We start from the raw sequence: 18336 nt of genomic DNA, 5'->3' as shown, positions 1-18336 counted from the left end.
CCATTACAGCCAAAGGCACAAACACCTAATCTAACCCCTGAGGTTAGTCCTAAATATCAGTGCAGGCAAGTCCCTGGGCAGCTGCCAGAGTCTCAGGGCAGATAACATCAGGACAAGTCGAGAAGAGGTCTCCAGTCTCGCCTGAGTTTTAATATACTATTAAAATAAAATGAGACAGCAATTAGTTTCTCCTCAGCTATTCCACAGCATAACTTCATCGGTCAATTAGTATGAATAAATAAATATAGCTCTTGAATTATTAAAATGCAAATAGAAGCAGCATCTGCACTTAGTATTTCACTGTTCCTTCTCCACTTTGCTTGGAGTTTTGACTCGGTTGGCATTAGAGGAGTGTGATTGTCTATTCTTAACTCTTCCCAAACTTTTAATTCTTCCTTAGGATGAATTTCTTATTCCAATAATACTCTTCTAATCTTGGCTCAAGATATACAGGTCAGATTATCAGAGCATCTGCATTCAGAGAGCAACAACCAAGCCTCCAGGAGCAATGGGGAGGTCAGTGATTTAAAAATAAATAAAACGGGGCGTTTATTTAAGTGCTTCAGTATGGACTTACTAACTTTAGGATCCCACTTACTAACATCTTGGCCTTAATCTTTTGCTGCATGAGCTATAGCAGAGTAAACAATGTCTGATTATCCTACCAGTTAATCCCCTTTCCTAGTACAAGAGGCAGAGACAAGGGTTGATTCGGGGTTAGGATATCTCCTGTGCGTGCCTGAAGGCCCGTAGCTGCCTTGGGTGGAGAGCCACTCAGCCTCTAGATCTGCTCAGGGAGGTGGAGCACCATGGGCTGTAAGATCCAAACCGCTGCCATTCTCACCTTTTGTAAGAATGTGTAATCAACACAGATTTCAGCCACCACCATTGTAGGTTTGGTTGTTTCCAGAAGAACTCTGAGGAAGCAAATTGGAATGTTTCCTGATTTGTTTGACTGAAAATGCCATAATTGGCATCTTTGGTCAGTGGAACTATTTCCTACAGATAACTCACTGCAGTTTTGTAATTTATCAAAGTATATGGTTGTCAGGTTGTTGGGTTGTCCCCTGAGAAAGGTATCAAAGGAACATGTAAAAAAAAACATGTTAAGTATGAAAGCTGCTATGAAAGTAATGACTCATATTTTATTATGTTGGTCCATGATGTCAGAGGTGGATGTTGGTGGTATGGCTGTAGAGATTGAACCTTCTCATAAATGTCCACTTACATTTTGGTGCCATGTGACAGATGGCAGCATAGGGGAAGTCTGACATAACGGTGTCTGACAAAGCAGTGTGTGTGAATCATAGAATCATAGAATATCCCAAGTTGGAAGGAACCCATAAAGATTATTGAGTCCAGCTGGCTCCACACAGGATCACCCCCAAAACTGTATGGCTGAGAGCATTGTCCAAAAGCTCCAGCATCTCATCCCCCAGTCTGTATGTATAGGGGTTTCCCATTCCCAAGTGCAGAATCTGACCCTTGCTCACGTTGAACTTAATGCAGTTGGTGAATGCCCAACTCTCTAATTTTTAGATCCCTCTGCAAGGCCTCTCCACCCTTGACAGAGACAGCAGTTCCTCTCAGTTTAGTATTGTCAGCTAACTTGCCCAAAACACCTTCCAGTCAAATTTATGAAAACATTAAAGAGAACTGGCCCTAAAATGGAGCCTTGGGGAACCCCGCTGGTGACTGATTGCAAGCCTGATGTAACCCCATTAACTATAGCTCTTTGGGCTCAAGCTGTCAGCAAATTGCTCACCCATCACATTATGTTTTTGTCCAGCTGTGTGTCTGCCATTTTAGTCTTTCTGAATCCAGAAAGATAACACCAGCTGGCTTCCCTTGGTCAGCCAAATGGGTGACCTTGTCATAAAATGAAATTAAGTTAGTGAAACAGGATCTTCCCCTCATGAGCCCGTGCTGGTTGTGACCAGTGACCTCACTGTCTTGAGGTGTTTTTCAATAATTCCCAGCATAATTTTCTCCCTAATTTTTACAGGTGCTGAAGTGAGATTGACAAGCCTCTAATTACCAGGATCTTTTTTTCTTGACCTTCTTGAATATTGGATCATTTACCACTTGACTGGGACCTCTCCAGAGTCCCAAGAGCCTTGAAAAATAGTTGAGAGAATTCTTGTGATGTCGGCCAGTTGAGTAGCCTTAGTACATGGAGCCTCATAAACTTATCTGCATCCAAACAGTGGGTGTGAGCACAGTGAGGTGGTGGGTAGCACATTTCTGCAGTGGTGACAGCAACAGTAGGTCACCCTCACTGGTGTAGATTTTTACAAGCGTGGCATCCAGGCTTTTGTTTATCACTTGTGAAAATGCATAACTAATGATGATGAGTGTACTGAAAAGTAGTGTTTTATAGCTGAGAATGTGCTGTATCAAATAACATTGTTTTGCTCTTTGCATTTGTTGTAGTCTCCATAGAAATAAACAGGAGGCATTACTTTTGGGGCAATCTATGTATTTGATTAGACTATCAATACATACAAAAGGAGTGTATAAGTCTAAAGAAGAAGAGCAACTTTAACTCAGTAAGCAGTAGAGGACCTGAAAGCTGTAGAATATTTCTTTCCCTCCTCCTGAGATGCACCTGCACTCTGGTTTTGATTTTGAATTCTCAACATAATGGCACACTTGCGCATGAGAGTGGACTCTTCCCTATCTGCTTCAGGGATGAAAACACACTGTCCATGGCACAGTATCTCTCATGCATGTGGTGGGGATCCCAAAGTTCAGACCCAGGTGAGTAGCACTTTGCAATAAGAGCGGATTTATGAAAACAAGTAGTGCTGTGGATCCAGTACTGCATGGCATGTGCTCTGAGGGCTTCTGTTTCATGCTAGCTCCACCAAACTGACCTCCCGCACGTGCATGTGGGCAGTTGGGTGATCTGTTAATCTGAATTAAAGCACTAGATTTTGGTGCACTATGCTTACAGTAGCAAGTTATTGCTGCAGCACAGCCTCCCCCAGAATGGTCCCCCAGCAATGTTGTCTGCTTTGTAACATGTTGTGGAATGGTGGGAAAGCAAGGCTTAGCAGGGCACCAGGGGGAAAAACACAGCTGAGGAGCATAGCCCAAGCTAACAAAGGTTGGTAGTGACCCACATCTGCCCAGGCAGACTCACCTCTGCAGCTACCCAGTCTGTGTTTTCCTACTGCTAAGTCTTCTGTGCTGATGACAATGCTGAGTTGCTTCTGTATGCACTTTTTTCCTCTTTGAAGCTGCTTGAGGCCCTCTTTGTGCTGAGTTTAGCTTTTAGGTTGGATTATGGCAATGGATTTTATAATGTTAATTTCAATGAGATTTATTTTTTCTTTTTTTTCTCCTTTTTTTTTTTGTTTTTGAATTTGTTTGTTTAAACATTTATTTGCATTTTTCTTGCAAATTTTTTCTTTTTCATTCTTGTTCTGTTATTGCAAGTGTAAGATTTTCTCAGGCTGCAGTTTGGGCATGTTAATAAAACTCTTTCATATTGTACAGCTTTCAGGTAGAAATCATAAATGGGTTATGGCAGCAACCAGGCAAGGATGTGATTTGCAGTCTTGTGCTTGTTTTACAAGTGTTTCTGTCTGATCTGTGCTGGTGTGCAGTGTTTTCTCCTCTCTGCTTAGCTGCTGTGGCACGGGTTACTTGGATGTACCATAAATAGACATGCAGGCATGGCTTTTGCTTAATCTGATAATGAGAATGGGCCTCTAGTTCACTAAGTTCAAGTTATAGGCACATGTTAGTGGAAACTGCTACTTCGGGTTGCTGCAAATAAAGACAGAAGAGCAAATTGCATTTTGCTTGCATTCGCAAACATACCAGAGTTTTTGCTGAGAGCAAGAGGAGGAAGACAAGATTAAACCAGTCCTAGGGCAGGTCATGGAGTGGAACCAGCCTTGCACTTGAAGGTTGAGACCCAATTTTTGTGTCTGCAGGGGTGGGGTAGCCCACAGCATGCAGCCAGGAATACTCCTCTGTTTTCAACATCGAGTAGAAGTGTTCCTTCTCCACCTATGTGGGAAGAAAACCCAAAACATGCAAAAAGTCCTCCTCTGACCTCAAAGCCAATCTGGTGCAAAAACTGCACCATGGCATGCCCTATGGTGCCACATGGGCAGTAGAGGAGCCTGAAAACTGTCCCATGCAATCCCTCAACTGTGTTCATGGCCAAACTAATGTCAGCAGAGGTGAAGCAGAGGGTGATGTAATTCTAATAGCATCTGAAGTAGGTTTACTCTGACTGGAATGCACAGTTCTTACTGTGAGTGGAGAAAACTGCATGTACTTAAGTTGAGAAATTTCTGCATGAAACTGAAGCCTGAATTTTTTTGAGGGTTTTGACAAATTTGAGAGGCCACCAAACCTTTGTCTCCTCGAGCTTGAATGGGAACAAACAATTCCTTCGATGGCAGCTGGAGTCCCAGATAGTTCTGTGGAAGTGTACCGTGCAATGCTGCTTGAATTCTTCATATCTGATTTAAAAGTTGCCTCCTCTTTCTTGAAGAAAATAATATAGACTGTTGCAGAATGTTGTCTGATGGCAAAGGAGAGTTAGTGGTCTGAAACTGAGTGTTTGGCATGTTGAACTTTGGAAAAATATTTTGCTAGATAATAGATATTTTGACTAAGATAGTTTTCTTACTGCATTTATACTCCTCGTCAAGTTTCTCAAAGGGGTGATTAATCTGTCAATTCACAGGTGGTTTTAGAAACCAGAATGGCTGTGACTGCAGGGAGGTATCTTTTTCAGTAGTTAGACTGCAAGAGTTTTCCTCCTCTTTCAGAAGGAAAGGAAATCTGGATAGGAAAGAGACAAGAGAAGATGGAGCCCATGAAAACAGCTAAAAGGAAAGAAAGAGAAGACTTTTAAGAAGGAAAACTTTACTTGTATGGAGATATGTAGGGTAGACTGGCAAGGGGGAAAGAAGCAAAAGTAATAGGTAAAGCAAGTGGAAGGAAAAAAGTGGGAAGATGGAATAAAAGAGTTTATAAAGATAGTTGGAATTGTTAATCTATTAGATGAGCTGTTAAAATATCATTTATTCTTAACTCCTACATTTGAGTCTACATTTTAAAAGTAATTGCTAGGGGAGTTAATATTCATTTTTTGGATGTGATTCAATTGGATTTCTCTGCTGTATATCTGTCAAAATTCTCCAGTATATATCTTCTACTGTTGTGTTGACCCTTTATTCAATCTGCACCCTGCAGAAGAGTAGCAACTGGTCATAAGGAAATGAAACTATTTGGAAATCAAAGTGTTCACAGAACAGAAACATTTTAGAGTTCACTGTTGAAGATGACCCTTTCCAAATGGAGATAGAAACACTGTGTTTCAGTGTGCTTGTATTTTAGGTACGATATGCATGAAGCATATGTAAAATGTAATTAAAATTATTCTTGATAGCAGGCTGATGATAAGTCATCTCCATTAAAGGAAAAGAATTAGGAGGGGAAAACCCCATCACCGTTATTCAGATATATGCTCTTTCTTCAGCTGAAGAGAAATCACTGTGTAGGGCTATGAGACTCATTTGCTGGCTGCGATTACTTCATTAGTATTGTTTCCACTTGTGTTTGATTTGTTTGTTACATAGCAGAATTTGCTAAATAGTTTCTGTAACCAATTACTTGTTGTAGGAATGTGATACTCAAAACTAAAGCTACAAGTGAGATGACCCAGAGTAGTTACAGGCTGTGTTTTTGATCCCTGATTGGATTACTAGAAAATGGATTCGGATTCAAGTACATAGATCTAGACTGTTTTGTTTTCAGAAGCAAGGAAAAAAAAGAAAAAAAAAAATCTACCAACTCTATTTCTTCTCCTAAATGGTCCTATTACTGAAGAAGACCTCTATGCACTGAGAGTGCACGTGCAGTGAGAGAAGTGTTCTTAAGGCAACTGCAAAATGAAATGTGAAATGGCTCTTTGTTTTCATGGTCTGTTTGTGTCCTGATTCAGGAATGTGCCTCCACCAGCCTTCTCACTTTCTGATACACTTGTGGGCGTGAAACACTTGCAGCAGGGTAGGAGTATGCACTGAAGTTGAGTGCACATCCATTGCTAGGACCTTTTCCTTCTTTGTAAGCAAAGAAGGAAATAATATAATATTATTATTTATTTTTGCTATTAAAATAATATTTTAATAGCAAAGTAGTAACAGACAAGAACTGAGACTAAGGACTTCAGGTCAACATCAGCTGATGTAGCCATGGTTCCTTCAAACCCTTGAAAATGTGCAATCTCAGTGAAGTTTGAGAAGTTGCCTTATATTCATAGTAGGTATGTGTACAAGTAGTTATATATACAAGCCTTGAACCCCACTCCCACACAGCTAAATGAGATGGCTCTGGTAGGTAGCAGCTCTCCAAAAAGTGTTCTCCCAAACACTTGTCTTTTTTGGCAATTGGGTTTTTTTAAAAAGTGTAATAGGTGTGTGAGTGTATGATAAAATGTCCAAGGCATTTTGCAATGAAAATTCTCCCTTGCATGGGAGATCTTCATTCAAAATGCTAAATTAAGTGCAAGTCAAAGTAGTCTGCCTCTTCTATTGGTTCTGTTGTACATGGTCACTAATGGCTCCCTTTTCTTGAAGGACTGTTAAAAAATTTTATCTTTGGCCAGTGTCTGACTTTGCCTTTTTTTTTTTTTCCACCCTAGAATACAATGAGAAATCTCTTTTGAAAGGTTGAGTAGCCAGGTCACATTTCTGTGACCTTTTCTTCTGTTAGTGTTGACTCAAAATGCGGATCTGACATGAAAATGAAAATAGCTTGTCAAGATTTACAGTGGCGTGCAAGGTCTTGGAAATGGGTAAATGTGAGTCAGAAAGAGAGGTTCACATTGACTTAAGGGATTTTTCTTTATCATTGTATGTGATAAAAAGGTGCTGCAGAGCAAGGTATTTTTCTAAAGACACAAACTGTGCTTCCTCTGACAATTCTTTCACTAGATGATGGGAAATACTCTCAGCAAAGAGGAGCTAGCCCTAAACGGACAGTGGGTCAAATCTGTAAGCTTCCTGCTTTGATTGAATACTCAAGGAGCTGTCTGGGGCACTCTTGCCAGGCTAGGAGCAAGCAGGCAATTCTAGTGGGGTTTGTTCCTTATCTGCTGGGGAGTCAGCAGGGAAGGCAACCCGAGTCAATACGACATGACACTGAAACATCATGGGCAGCTATAAGCAGCATGCGATAAACATTAAACCACACAAACAAAAGGGAGAATTGGCTGTTTCCTTCTCTTTCATGGGCATAATTAGGTCTTTTGGTGCCATCCAGATGAATACTGCAGGATAAATCCATCTGTTTTTCTTTATGTATCCATATCCTCATGATCTTTGCTGGATTTGCTACAATATTGGTTGAGTTTTTAACATGGTTTTCTGACCCCAGTATGGATAATGTGTTGTTGAAATCACCTTTCCTAATAATGCTGTTACTTCTGTCACATAAAATGCAGAATATACTTTCTGGTGCCCTGAGTATCAGACTCTTTCAAAGAAAGTTGTCCTCTATCTTCTGTAACATATTTGACTCAGCTTATTGCTACATGCCAGAATTTTCTACACCTAATCGATGACTAAAGCCCTTATCTCCTTCATTTTTTTAATCCCTGCTGCTCGTCACATATGCATCGTATCTATTAAGCTACCACCCTCGCCTTGATGTAAAGGCCTTGAAATCTGCACACGACAAGCTCATTAACACATTAAAACACATTAAAAACTACTTCAGCTGCCCTCCAAGGTCCAGTCAAGCAAGGGACATCCTTGTAGGGATAGCTGTGAGTACGCAGATCACACCACTGGACATAATAGCCCAATGTTCAGAGCACAGAAACCAATGAAATTATTGCTGGAATGGAAAATACAAGACTCAAAGGAGCTGAGTGTGGGACGTGTGTCTGCATGTCCTCCATTGGGTATGGTTTATGAACTTGTACTCTTTCTTACCTCGTTTGTCCAACTTCTGTATTTTAAGCACTCCGGATTTGTTTGTACCCTTGCCCTGGGGTTAGGTTTGAAAAATGAGAAAACTCATGATGTAATTAAGTTTACTTAAAGGTCTGTGTCCATGTTCAACAGCATCTTTATTGACAGAGTGCACAGTAGCTGCGAGTAGAATAGGCCAGAAAATATAGGAACATTTAAATGGAAGTAAAAAAGATATAGACTGGGAGTGCAAGAGGCACTAGTAGTGTGTAGATAGTAGTGCTGAACTTAAATGATGATGTTTTTCTAGATGAGGTCATCATCTAATACGCCCTCCCCATTACACCAGTGAATGAGTGTATGGCCATGTGTGAATTCTGATGAAATATTTGTCAGTCAGGGGATGTTTCTTATGTTTACTCCTACAAGTACGGAGGCTAAATCACTTGTGTCAGGATGATATGAGTAAACTGAAGGTCACTTTCAGCATGCTTTAGCATGCCTGGGAGGCGCTGCTGATAAGGAAAAAGACAAAGAGGACAAAAGTAAAATTAACTTTTAATTTCCCACCAAACTATGACAGTCAGAAACAAGGAGATGAGTGAAATCTCTTGCAACATTCAGCACAGAACTGTATATAAAGCAACTTATCTGATTCAGCCCTTCACTGAGGCAGAGTATGTAATGCTGTTTGTACAAGTATAAAAATATATGGATTTTAACATGTAACTCAGACAAACTTTAGTGACACCTCCTTAGATGAATACATAAATCAGATCTATTCATTTCCTTTTCAGAATGCTTTGGCGGATGCTTACAAAGAAGACTTATTTACATGCTGATAGAAGGTATTACTTAGTAGAATTTAGCAGCAATTTTCTTGTTCTCACATAATTGGCTCCCTTACATGTTATACCTAATTCAGTTATGTAGTTTTGCTGCTCTTTATGACTCCCAGGTGTATATCTGGAAAGCTTGGTTTTATCTGTTTTAATTTACAGCTAACCCAAATCCCCACCTGCCAATGTGCTGGTATCAGATAGGCTGCCTGAACCAGCCTCTAAAATGGATGGACCACTTCTAACCAGGGTGGCTAAAGCCAACTGCATCCCAGAGCCCTCCCATCCTCCCTTATTACTGGAGGAGGGCCAAGTGACAAGCGCTTCTGGCCATCCATAGTGGGTAGGTGCATAGCATACCTATCTGCACCCACCATTAATGTGATGGATGTAATGGTACAAGGGGATGGTAGGGTGTTTGTTTGGTTATTTTTGTTTGGATTTGTTTTTTTGTTTGTTTGTTTGAGAAATGATTAATGCATCCCCTGAAAATAACTGGAAATAATGGTATTTAGTGTATGGGATGAATCCATCCTCTTCCTCTTATAAATACATTTGCTAAATATGGATATGAACAAAGGCTCTCAAACTTCAGTAATATGTGTTACCACTAATGACATTGATCTGAGGCTTTAAAAAAAACACAAGATTGCGTTTTTCTGCCGTGAGTTATGGAAAGCTCATTCACTTACTTTGAGGTTTACCAAAGAACATGTTTGTGTTCAGAATCTGTCCCTCTAGAAAATTAAGTCTTCTGTTTATCCACTGAATGACATAGATGGAAAATGAATTTAAGTCTCCCCTGGCAGTCTTTTGGTTATGTTTGCCTTGGTCTGGTCCTGAGACCACTTTGCCTTTGAGAGCCTCTGGCTTCTTGGATTGTAGTTTTTCTGTAGAGAAGCATGCATAGATACAATAGTGTGGTGGTGGTCTCTGTAATGTAGGTGAGGAATTGCAAGAGACTCACTTACTGAGATGGCAAATTTTGTTAACACTTATTTAAACAGCCTGTGAACCCTATAGTCACCCTGTTTTACAATCTTGAATTATGAGCTGCTTGAAAATACATAGTATTTTCTGCTTAAGTAGTTTTATGTCTGTTTATTCCTTAATTGAAACAGTGTGTATGTACCTGCAAGTACCTTTCATATGAAAGCCATTATTAAATACTGGTATTGCAAATGTGTCTTTAAAATGTATTTTATTGTGTTACAGAGTGTTTGTTGAGAATCTCTCCATTAAACAATTAAGTTTCTATGGCTTTTGGCAGTAACCAGTATAGGTTCTGTTTTGTCAGCAACAAATGGCACGCTGCCTGCCAATTACGGGAAGATCTTGCCTTGAGATGCAGGGTTCAGCCTATGTCTGACAGCAGTCTGAGCTTCACACACACACTTTAAAACTTGATCTCCTGAGGGGTGACTCTGTGCAGAAGGTGCTTGGGACACCCAAGCCTTTGCTTGGGTATGAATGGGAGTACTTTGAAGAATCAAATACCTGCTTCATCCTAAGATCATGGATCTTATGTAAAAGGATAAAGACAAGTGCTCATATGAACCCAACTGCTGAATTTACTCCCTTTTAAAGGATCATAGAGAAATTTAGGTTGGATGGGATACCAAGAGATCTCCAGCACAGCCTTCAGCTCAAAGTAGGGCCAGCTGTGAGATCAGACCAAGCTACTCAAGGCTTCATCCAGAAAGCTTTTGAAAGTCTTCAGAGACAGAGCCCGCACAGCTTCTCTGGGTGACCTTATCCCCTGCCAACCTGTCCTCATGGGCTAAAGTGCTCCTTACATCCAAGCTTAATTTCTCTTGTTTCAGTTTACAGCCACTGTGTCCCACTACTGCTGAGAGAGTGTGGCTCCAACCCCTAATTCCTGCTCTGCTGGTATGAATGGACAAGCAGGTGGCCATCAGGGCTCTCACAGCCATCCCTTCCCTGCTCTGAGCAAGCCCCAGCCCATCAGCCTCCCCTCAGGAAATTGTCCTGGCTAGGAAATACCACTCTGTTACACTGCAGCTAAAGCCACCTCTTCTACCTTCCCTGCTACAGCACCTGTTTAGTACAGTTGCTTACCCTCAACACTGTGTGCCCACAATTGTTGAGATGGGAGGAGGTCAGAAGGAAAGTATTAAAAAAATAATAGGACTTCTGTAGTAGAACACCTGTGCCAGCAGGGACAGCTCCTGCAGCTGAGTGGTGTGGAGAACTGGGTGTCCTGGCTTGGGAGCAGAAAGTGCACAGCCTAGCTCTGAAGCCTGAAGTAAGAAATCATTGTTCAAAGCAAACAAGAACTGTGTGCACGCAGCATAGGAATACAAGTGCAAGATGTAAAGCACCCTCTGTATCACTGTGCTGGGATAGCACAAGAAAGTGCTCTCAGCATATATTAAAGAGCCAATGAAAGGTATGGTGAGTCTCAGCACCACTTGTTCATCCCTTGAACTCTGCTAGAATGCTCTCTAGGTAGGACAGCTGGAACTTCATGATCCTTGAGGTCCCTTCCAACCCGGGTCATTCTGTGACAGTAACTGCAGTGAACCATCATTTCAGATCTGGTAAAAATACCAAAACTTCTTTAGGGGCTAATCGTTGGCAGGTATGGCTAATATAAGTTCTGGTAAGTAAAAACTCCTTAGATGCTCCCACAGTGTTTTGATCTCATATTGTTTATTTTGCTGTCATCATTGCTGTTTAGTGGAGTAAATGGTCTTCTCCCTCCCTGTCTATTCTCTTTGTGTACAGAGTACTGGATATGCTGTTACCTTCTCGCCTAAACTACTGTAATGCCATCATCTCCTGATCTACTATGGAATACAGTGTTAGAAAATTTTCATATTCCATTTCCAGGGCACCCTTTTCCCCCCTTCTCCTTCATCCATTTTTCCCCCTTTTCTTTTGCTCTTTTCCCCTCACTTCTCTCTCTCTCGTTATTTATTTTTTCTTTTACCCTGGACAAAAAAAAAAAAAAAAAAAAAAAAAAAAGGCAGAACTGAGTGAGTTAATTTGGGGGGGAAAAAAATATCTTTCTATGGAAGTTTCCTAAAAGGAGCACTGGGGGCTTTGTTTGGTATTTAGGTTCTGAAAACACATGGAAATTATTTGAACTTTAGCTTTTTCCTGGCCCTAAAACCTAGAGGAGTCTGTTTTACACTTTAATCTGTCAACCATGGAAAGATGAGACCAGACAGCCAATTAGCAATGATGCGTATCTGTTGACTAGACATCATGAGACAAAACTATAGGTTGTCTGAAATAGCACAATTCAGTCTGAAATTGCATAATTCCACTGCCTGCCTTCAGTCTTTGTCTGCACTAGATAGGGATACTGCCTCGTTAGTGTATACAATGGACATGTGGGTATAATTACAAGTAGCTTTTGTTTGGAAAAAGAAGACAACTACAGAAACAGAAGCCAAGGCTCTTGCTATCAGGCAACAGTCCCATAGGAACTGGGAGAGGCCTTCCCAGAACTATCAAGGAATCCTACTGCTGATCACGCCATAGCTGAGTGCTCTCCCCTCATCTCAGCATTCTCTCCTGTGTACATTCTGAAAATCATCTTTCTCAGAACACCTGAGAAACACCTTAGAAATATGGAAGGATGGAGACTTCATGTAGAAATAATTGTTTGAAAATTCAACTGCTCTCTCTTTTTATTATGAGTTAGTTGTTAACTCTATACACACGGATAAAGACTAAAAAGCCATTTATCTGGTTTTTGCCACCATCGGCTTTTCAACGCAAGGGTCAGGCTACTTTAGCTATAAATTCACCCTAAAATTGCTTCAGAAAATCAGGGATCTTAAATAAAAATGCTGGAATTAGAGAAATGCTGGAATCGTAGCAGATGTTTGGGAGTTGCTGCTTTCCAGCATTCCTCTGAGGGCCAGTGAGTCCAAATAACAATGGGAACTGCTTGAATAGAAGACCGCCATTATGCATTTAATTTACATCTTAATGTGTTGTTGTTTTTCCTGCTCAAGTAAACTACTTCTCAGGGTGCACCTGTATAATGAATTTCCACGGGAATAGCCTTTTGTGATTTTCTTTCTTGCTATGTAAACATTAGAGGATCTTCCAGAGATCAGGCTTAGATTAAAACAGATGTGGAGAACGGGAGGACTGTAGTGGGACTTTAAGCAGGAGTTAGGAGTTTAGGGACCAGACCTCTCCTTTTCTTGGTCTTAAAAAATACACAGAGATTTTGTGTTACATGTGAAGAGTTCAGCTGGTGCATGTATACTCGTGTTGGCTGTGCAGTGACAGCTCAGTAGTGTCACACAGTGATGTGTGTGTGAGAGAGAGCAAGCAAGCCTTGTGTGTATACCCAGCAGTGTATCTATCACAGATCCACCAGGGCTGTATATGAGGCTTCCAGCAGTATGCAGACATTCAGACAGCCTTCAGCACTGGGCAGATAATTGCCTACAGCTCTCAATCCATCAGTGAAATATATGCCAACTGTACCACACCATGCCTATAAGCCTCTGCTCAACTGCTGTGCACTAAACTTGTGAAGTCCTAGGAGAAATCAAGTGAATATGCCTTGTATATGCCAGTGGTGATGACCTTTCCAGCTAACACTGGCTACAGGTCTAACTGACCTTGGCAGCACAAGAGGGTCCTTTTTTGACATGGCTGAACTGTTCTTGAACAATTTATCCAGCGTGCTTGGTACAAACAGTCTTTTCTTCAGTACCAAACATGCATGTCTTATCTTTCCACCTATTCTTTTTTTTTTTTTTTTTTTTTTTTAAAGAATCTTAGCCATTGTGAAGCAGGCAAGGAAAAACATGTTCTCTGTTTATACTGTTTGTTCTCCTCCGTCTCTGCTATTCGATCGTGGACAATAACATTTCATGAATGCTTGTTTTTACTTACTTGTTGCTCGGATGATTTTAAAGGAGACTCTTCTTCTCTGACACTTTGTCTCAGGGCCTGATCCTGTGATAGAGATGTTGATGAGCCATTTGCAATTGACTGAACTGGGTTCAAACAACATCTACTGTTGTCTTGTGAGTGCAAGAAAAAATATACTTGCTATTCTATTAAAACAGCAGTGCAGTACATGAAAGAAGACAGGATTGAAGGAGAATGCCTAATAAGAGACCTCCCTTCCTCTGTTTTATCTTCTGAGAAAATTCTTCGATGAATACTGGGGAGAGAAGAGATTTCAAGTGCCCAGAATGAAGAATCCAGGCAGGTCTGCATCTTCTTTGTGTAGGGGTCTGTAGTGTCCATGGGGTTTGTTTGTTTGTTGTTGTTTCCTCCAATAGAAGAGGCAAATAATCACAGGAGTTTCAGGATCAAGATGAAGATCAGTGTTTTCTTCTCTGTGAAGAATTAGTGATAGTGTCTAAAACAGATATACTCACCTGAATCAGTTGAGACCAGTGCAGACAGTGACAAATGCCAGTATGTTTACTTGCAAGGTTTTCTTTTTATTTAAAAAAAAAAAAAAAAAAAAAAAGGAAATGTTGTGAAGGTACTGCACACAAAGAATGCCTCTGGGGAAGAAATATATGGTTATGAATATTGAGGGAGAGAATCAACTCATACATGCTCCAAGCTGCTCTCTGTTGCCTTGGCTATTCTCTTGTTTGGGGCTTTTTTCCTATCATTTTACTGTTTTACAGATGGTTTGGGGTGACTCAGAGGCATATATTTTTTTCTTTCTCTCTCTCTCTCTCTCTTTTTTTTTTTTTTTGTTTTGTTTGTTTTAGCAGCCATCAGACATTACATTACAAGAGCTTTTAGACCTGTATTGCTTCCTTTTATTTTCTGTCCTTGCTGCTATTTTGAAGTTTTATGTAAGAGAAATAGAAGGTGCACATATTGTAGACAATAATTTAACCATGCCATTTTAGGCCACAATCTAACAATGTGTAAAACAATATATAACGCTCATTTCAATAAGGATTTCCATGGAAGACATCTATTTCTAGTGTAGAACTCGAATCTCAGAAGAAATTTACCTGTACAGTCCTATTAGGATGTCCTTGTTTAAAAATCTGGAAAGTAAAGCATAATGCAAATGGAATCAGTTACGTTATGAATAATGTAGGCTATCCATTATTCTTTGTAAAAAGTTGAACGTGCTTCCCAAACCTATCTAGATACATTCCTGTTATGTGATCCCCATTGCAATGACTGCAACGGAAGACAACACTATGTAGCAGAAAGAGAGACTAGGGGGGATTATGTTTGGCTGGAGCGTAGAGACAAAAAGTGTCTGAATTATACCAAAGTGCTTCTGTGTCTTCACACTGATCACCCCCTTCACGAAATACAGCTGCCCAGTGCAGGTGGAGGGGCACAGGGCTTTTGTGTGTCCTTGCTCTGCTTTGCACAGCTGGGCATGCTCCTGGAGAGACTTGCAACTGCATGGCCCGGAGGAGATCTGAACTTGTGTCTCTGGGGACAGAGCTGGTTCACAGTTACCGCAAGCCTATGCCTCTCCATTGTTTCATTATAAAACAGTCCCTTTGGCTGAGGTCCTGCAAAGATTTATACACATTCTTGATTCTGTACGCTGGGAATAATCTCACTGAACCACAAGCAATGTGCAGTTGTAAGACACTGCAGACTTTGCTTGTGAAAATTAGTGCAAAGATAAAATAGATTTAAATGTGTAGCTAATTATGCAGCCTTCTTATGTGGAGGCTGGGTGAAGGGAAGGGGAGCAGAAACTTTTTCTTCTGCTAAAGCGGAGCTTGAAAATTCTTCTGCAGTAAGTTGTCATTTTGAAACTGGTGTCAGGATCTGCTTTTAAATAAATTCCACTGCAAAACAGATTTGATTATAAAGGTTTCTAGATCATGGCTTCTCAGTGGTTAGATGTTGAAACCTCAAGCAAACAAACAAAACAACAGCAACAAAACCCCAACACATTATTTCTTTGTGAATTACTGACTTCTTCCTTTCCCACTCAGCCTGGTACAGTTCCACTACCTCCCTGTAAGTTATATGTTGTAGAATCTGACCTGGATCTCTAGAGAAAGTCATCTTTTGAGTAATCTAGGAGCCAGGGAAGGGATTAGAGAAAGCATGCTTTGGCATGGCTAGCACTTCCTTTTGCAGTATGTGCTGTACTGCATAGGGTACCCACTGACCTTGCTGAGATTGTCTTTAGAAGGGAGGAGAAAGATCTCAGTGAGGTGGTTGAAGTTGCATGTGACTGGGAGGCTGCACGGGAATTTTAGAGAGGTGTACTTGAGTATACTGGGTTATGCTTCAGAATGGACCTAAACATTCTTGCTTTCTAGTTACTGGGAAGGGGATTTCCATTGTGCATGTGTAAGTAGTAAAACTAGGACAAGAATGAAAAAGCGAATGTCCCACGTTCCTTTTTGGTTGCATCCTTCCTTTTCTCAGCATCACTTCATTCACACACACTATGCCTTGTAAGCCCTTTTTTCAGAGGGGCTGGTGGAGGTGAAGATATGAGAAGGGAGTTTCCCAGGCTGCTAAAAGAGGCTGCTAACCTCAGTCTTGAGCACTGAAGAGCTTCTGCTGTTAGGCTGTAATCTTTTGTTTCAATGAGACAAACTCTCCGTTACTTAATTGGGCAGAGCTCCCATTGAGTTATGCTTGGTTAACAACTCTGGAATCTGTCTCTGTGCAGTTGTGATGAGCATTTCAGCTCAGCCCAGCCAACAATGATCACCCCAGCTGTTGATTCTCAGAATTTCCCAGCTACTGTCATTGCGCACTATTTGGGGAGGGAAATTTCTCATTGAGCAGCTGCAAAATGTACTACACATACTGAAAGGCGGAGCCATCAGCTGGCAAGTGGGAATGAGCATTAGACAGAAGGCAGAGCACAAACCTCTCTCTTTTCCAGCCCATCTGCAGCATCATTGTCAAGAAAGTTTGTGTTTGGGATTCCTTTCCCTCCCCTCCTCCCCCTCCCCCTTCCCTCTCTCATCCCCTCCTCCCCACCTATTTTTAATGAGTTTGAGTTGTTTTTGCAGTTGCCTTTGGGTATTTGTACCCTGCAAAAGGTACTGGTATTTGGAATGAGAAAGACCTTCTGTAGATCTGTCTTGATGGTGACAGAAGGTTTGGTTGTGTTTGGGTTTGTTTTTTGTTCGTTTCTAATGGAGCCAACAGACCTTGTTTAATACAGTGTTTAGCATCCCGGGGAGTTAGAGGTGGAGATAGGTGGCAGTGCATCATGGGCTTCTGTTGTGAGATATGCTCCTCTCTAAGCTACAGCAGGGTAGAAGAGCACTGAGTTGTGTATATGCTATGGAAAGGGACTGTCTAAAACTATGTTCTCCAGGGAGGCTGGAGGTTTCACCTGATGCCCACTGAGCATGGCTTTCTAATTGTTACATGTACTTGCAAATCTGTATGTCAGACATGTGCAGTACACTGTACTGCTGCTACACCGTTACCATATGCAAGAGTCATTCTGTGCAGACAACAGGCATTGGGCAGTATGGTCTTTTTAAAACAAACACCGATCTGCTTATCTAATGTGCACTAGCCATTTTTTATTACACTGAACTCAAAGAACACTATCCTTTCAGAAATCAAAATAGTTGAGCTATAAAACAGGAAAAATTAGATACTGCTCAGGCTTTTATTAAAACACCTTTAAAATCCTAGTTAGACTTTGAGATAAAAGAAACAAAACAACAAAACAACAACAAAAAGCCTGCAGGCATCTTGTTAAACTAGGGAGAGGCAATTAATGAACTAGGTGTGAAGATGAACTGTGATGTTTATGAGAGACAGATTATGAAAAGGGTGTTCAAATTACAGAATCCATAATATCTGGCAGAGAGTTTAGGGGTTTTAATTTCATAATCTTGGTTCATTTCTTAAAGAACACATGCGCATAATGAGGAGGAGAAGCTTCCCCTTGTGTAGCACTCTCTCAGTATCTTCTTTTTTTGTGTAAATATGAATTACTTCTGCAAGAAAACGTATTTGAATTTTATCACAGAATTATTAAAGTTATGGCAGATGTAATGCTTACATGTTATGCTTAGTCATTACATCCTCACTGTATATCCCCTTAAAGGTCATTCCATATAAATGGGCTTGAGGTTCAGAGGAACCAATGCTCCATCTGCTCTTCTGTGTTGCTGGTGACATGCTACTATCCTGTTCTCTATCCATGCCTGAGGATTGCCTTTTGAGAAGTGTCAGCCTCATGCTGATTGAAATTACTGTGGGGTAAATATCATTCAGTGAAGGAACATGGATCCTGTCACCCTTTCTATGGACCACAGTGTATTTATGTTCTTAAAAGACAGAAGTACCTATTGCTTGTGCAGCTGCTTTCTGGTCCTCAAAGGTGTAATGAAAGGGCATGACAAACATGTATGAATAGTATGTATAAAAGGCTGACAATATTTTGGGGTCAGAAGGAGATGTATATAAATGGGTTTCTATAGGGCAGATATGTACTTAATTTACTGGGTTCAGGGGGGATGCAGCTAAGGAAGTAATGCTCCCTGGGCATTTTGTTTGTTTGTTTGTTGAAAGAAAAATAAAGCTGTTATTTTGGCTTAGTTATCTGAATTTCAAGAGTTGTA

At 40.8% G+C, this 18336-nt stretch overlaps 1 long non-coding RNA gene across 2 annotated transcripts in view; it reads left to right on the top strand.

Annotated features, from left to right (window-relative positions):
• Positions 1 to 18336, top strand: part of LOC107322426 (uncharacterized) — a 49846-nt gene that overhangs the window by 17353 nt on the left and 14157 nt on the right. For both annotated transcript variants that reach the window (XR_004309342.2, XR_014946087.1), the window contains exon 2: positions 8741 to 8791. This is a non-coding gene — a long non-coding RNA (uncharacterized LOC107322426). The remainder of the gene's footprint in view (positions 1 to 8740; positions 8792 to 18336) is intronic.

The sequence above is a fragment of the Coturnix japonica genome, chromosome 1, assembly GCF_054131305.1.
Source record: "Coturnix japonica strain WE chromosome 1, WE-NBRP24, whole genome shotgun sequence".
Taxonomy (NCBI): Eukaryota; Metazoa; Chordata; class Aves; order Galliformes; family Phasianidae; genus Coturnix; species Coturnix japonica.
Note: the sequence above shows the minus strand (reverse complement) of the source record. Positions and strands in the feature narration are given on the sequence as shown.